Raw genomic sequence first — 4,310 nt, 5'->3', positions numbered from 1 at the left:
TTGCATTGGGAACCGTGAGCAGTTACTGTAGAATAACAGTTGAATTGGAAAGTTTAACTTAAAAGGAAAAGCATAAACAAAAACACAGCGCTCTTTATCAGAACACTCTAAACATTCATTTGCTTTCAGTACTGTTGTGCCTGGGGTGAAGTCCTTGAAGATGCTGCTGGTGACAGTGTCAATGAAATACCCTTTGGCATTAAGCTGTATTCCTAGAATTCTGATTGTTCTACTCGAAAGGAACGTGAGTTCCGCAACAGCACAATAAACCAGAGGAGCTGAAGGGAAGAACCTGCTTGTTCTGCGAGGAAGATTGCTCCCAGTTAAACAAAGAAATTTAGGGTCGCCTGCTTTTCATTGAAATCGCATACATATGGCCTTTGAAATTTGTCACTGAAGATGGTTTCGCTCTAAGGTAAAATCCCCCACTTTATAGCCTTTCAGCTGCAAATCTCTGGGTTTCTCTCTCTCTCTCTCTCTCTCTCTCTCTCTCTCTCTCTCTCTCTCTCTCTCTCTCTCTCTCTCTCTCTCTCTCTCTCTCTCTCTCTCTCTCTCTCTCTCTCTCTCTCTCTCTCTCTCTCTCTCTTGGCCTGCAGCCCAATATGAATGTATGATCACTAGCGCTATAGTTAAACATCTGAGTCTTTTTGAAGTGCCTTCGATGTTACAATGATGTGATGGTTGATTGCCTAGCAGTCAGTTCCGAAAAGAACTACCTTCTGCCCCCTAGTGGCAGAAATTAATAATGGCTGCTTCGTCATACTTAAGGCTCCCAGCCACCTCAGTTTCTAGCATAAGGCTTAAATACTTAACGCTGCCTGGGACTTGTTAACTAGTTCCTTAATAATCAGTAATATGAATATTTTCTCTTTTTCCCACGAGACATGGGAGCTTTCTATGCTCTCAGACTAATCTTGAACTCTTAATCTGGTAATCTCAATCGCAGGTTAGCTTCCTGAATGGCTGAACCCTCTTAAGGTGTCCCCTCTTGCCTTGGCCGAGTGTACATTTTAAACAGTGCACATTTGCACTGCTGGACTCTGTGTCAGGGGCGCAAACCTTGCATGTCCTCCACACCTTGCACTTCTCTGTTAAACAAAGTGTATAATACTGCAAACAGACACTGTAATGTTCTTCCTAAGAACATTCTGGTCTGAGGTAATGAGGGGATACTTACCCAGTAGTGGATGGTGCTGCCAGAATTATGAACAAAATGCATTTATATTCAAAGAAAGTGTTGCCTGCTCTTGGGTATTGTGGAGACTTTATGTCTCTTCTTAAATGACATTTTGTTGTTTTTTACATCAGGCAATATAAACAATGTGCACTAATTAGCACTTGGTGTGCCACAGGTCACGTCTCTTGCTGTTAAAGTTCATCTACTAAGCCACCTATGATGAAACAGGAAAAGGGACTGTGGTGTGCTGACAAGAATCTGGTGTGACAGACACTGGCTACAGACATTTCTTTTTCCACTTGGAGGAAAGCTAAAGGAATGTTTTTCGTTAGTTAGTTAGTTAGTTTTTTATGTACTGTTTTTGATTATTCATCTTTTACCCAGAGGTCAAGTGCCCCTTGCAGGCAAGCACTGTAAGGCAGGTGGCAATGAGCACCCATGATATAGGTGTCCTAGAGTGAAGATGTGTTTAGTCTCTAAAACAAGTCAATGTACTGCAGACAGGGAGACCCAGAAGGGGGAGGCCAGGCCTGCAGAGAGGGCATGGGACCACTGGACCACATGGAATGTGTCAGTTCGCCTCTGTGCCACTATTGTGTTGTTGGTGTTGGAATGTGTGGAAGGCGCGAGGTTATTGACTAAGGAGCCATGTAGATTCTAGCTGTCAACATGTGATCAGCTCTTTGTACAAAAAGAAGTTTTCTCTGGCCTCCAATTTGATTGCTAGTGACAGCTACACATTTCCCTGGGCTCTTTCTGCTACCAGTTTGCATTTGAGTAGCCGTTGGCTCTGTTCTCTTTTCAGACTGGCCCTGTAGGCTTTAGTACCTGGCTCATGAGGGCGTGCTGACTGACACTGAAATGATGGGGACATCAGGACCACTTCCAGAAAGAACACTAGGGCTGTGGTGAAAACAAATAGCCTGTAGTCTTTAGCCTTTTTAAGAGAGAAAATGTTTGCTATTGTTTTATTTATTTAGGGTGTGTGTGTGTGTATGTATTTGTGTGTGTGTGTTTGTGTGTGCGTGTGTGTGAATGTTTGTGTGTGTGTGTGTATAAGTGTGTGTGTTTGTGTGAGTATATGTGTGTTTGTGTGTGTGAATGTGTGTATGTGTGTATATAAGTGTGTGTGTTTGTGTGTGTGTATGTGTGTGTTTGTGTGTGTATTTGTGTGTGCATGTATGTATGTGTGTTTGTGTGTATTTGTGTGTGTTTGTGTGTGTGTATGTGTGTGTTTGTGTGTGTATTTGTGTGTGCATGTATGTATGTGGGCTTGTGTGTATTTGTGTGTGTTTGTGTGTGTGTGTATGTGTGTGTTTGTGTGTATTTGTGTGTGCATGTATGTATGTGTGTTTGTGTGTATTTGTGTGTGTGTGTGTGTGTGTGTGTGTGTGTGTGTGCATGTATGGATTTCTGTGTGGAAGCCAGCTGTTGAGAATGTTTCTCAGTTTTGTTCATCACCTTATTTTTCTGTGACAGGGTCTTTTCACTGACCCCATAGCTTGCTGTTCCAGTTTTCTATCTCTGCTCCGACAGCTCTAGGGTCGTAGGTCCCCACTGCTACACCAGTTTTTACATAGGTACTGGGGACCCGAACTCAGATCCTCATACTTGTACACTGAGCACTTTCTCCACTGATCACTGAGCCATCTCTCCAGCCCTAAGGGACTTTCCTTTTGGTTTACAAACATTTTACTTAAAAAATAATAGTCCCCGAGGAAAAGCATGGTACACTAGATGCCCTTTCTTACCAGAAGCATGTCAACTGGGGTGTAACGATGTGATTAGAAACCTTTCCTCTAAGCTGCTTCAGAGGATCCAAAGAGCCTAGAGGGGCTGAACAGACACCCACTATTTCTTTTGCTGTCTTTATCAAGCACCCTTACTATCTGTTGCTGACATGGAGACTTCTGTTAAGATTCTGAAATCCACTCTATAAACTGGAAGAGGAGGAAGGGGGAGGGGAGGAGAAAAGCCTTTTCCCTGTGAGCCTACTCCTGAGCCACTTGAATCTCTTGGGAGTTGAGAGGACAAAGAAGAACTCACACTTATTTGTGCAGGCAAGTTGTTCACACGCTGGAGATCCCAGGCGCCATTTTTTTTTTCTGCCTTACAAAGTATGTTAGACCTGGGGAAAGGGGGCCAAACCACTCCTGTCTTTTCTGTCCACTACTGTTGGCCGTTGCCATTAAGGGGACAGTTCACAAGGTGGGCGGAGGACAGAAAGGCGATCTTGGGCAAGGCACTGAGATTTACCCCATATGCAAGGAGCAGGGAGAGGTTGTCCAGGCAGCCAGGGGCCAGGGCCTGGTGAGTCAGCAGCAGGTCCAGCAAGCTGGTCTGGTTACCCATGATGAAGGCTTTGCCTTTCTCATTCTGGGACAGCAGGGTCTCAAAAAGCTTCCGGTGCCCAGGCACAGCCTTCACACAGACAGCCTTACATACTAATATTTGATATAGATGAGGGTGGCATATTTGCAGTGAAGGTTCTCCACCCCATCCTTTACCATATCCACCAGGGCGGCCTCCCTCTGATCTTTCCCATAAAGCCCAGAGGAGGGGTCCAGGTGCCCTAAGATGACATTACATTGGTACAGGGTAAGGTCTCTATCCTCAAACTTGGGGAGCTGCCCATACAGACGGGGGGCTTGAGCAAGCCTTGCTTCCAGGTATCTTTGGTCACCACGTCCTCCTTCTAGCTCCTCCTTTGGTCATCCAGCAGCATGTGTATGGCCTCACAGAGCGGTGGAAGCAGGAAGCAGACAAAGGTGCATGGTGCTATGCTTGCTGCGAGGACCGAGGCATGGACTCAAAGCTGTATAGAAGATGAGGGCTCTTGGACATTGAAGAAAGCACAGACCCCTACCAATTATTATTATTTTTTATATAACAGCAGATACAAAACATTTTTGGTGTATGACAAAGATTACAGCCTTTCATTGTAGGAGCCAGAAGGGTCAAGGACATCACAAGAAAAGCCACAGAATCAACTAAGATGGGCTCATAGGGGCTCACAGAGACTGACCTGACAACTGAGAAGCCTGCCTGGGTTACTAGGCTCTCTGCATAAATGCTGCAGTTGTGTAGCTTGGTCTTCTTGTGAGACTCCTAAGAGCAGAACCTCGGCTATCTC

At 45.0% G+C, this 4,310-nt stretch overlaps 1 pseudogene; it reads right to left on the bottom strand.

The window, feature by feature from the left end:
* Positions 1-3,346: 3,346 nt before the first annotated feature.
* The window catches only part of LOC127191923 (glutathione S-transferase P-like), a 5,062-nt pseudogene continuing 4,098 nt past the window's right edge, over positions 3,347-4,310 (bottom strand).

The sequence above is a fragment of the Acomys russatus genome, chromosome 7, assembly GCF_903995435.1.
Source record: "Acomys russatus chromosome 7, mAcoRus1.1, whole genome shotgun sequence".
In the NCBI taxonomy this organism is placed as follows: domain Eukaryota; kingdom Metazoa; phylum Chordata; class Mammalia; order Rodentia; family Muridae; genus Acomys; species Acomys russatus.
The sequence above is the reverse complement of the archived record's forward strand: the minus strand, read 5'-3'. Positions and strand labels throughout refer to the sequence as shown.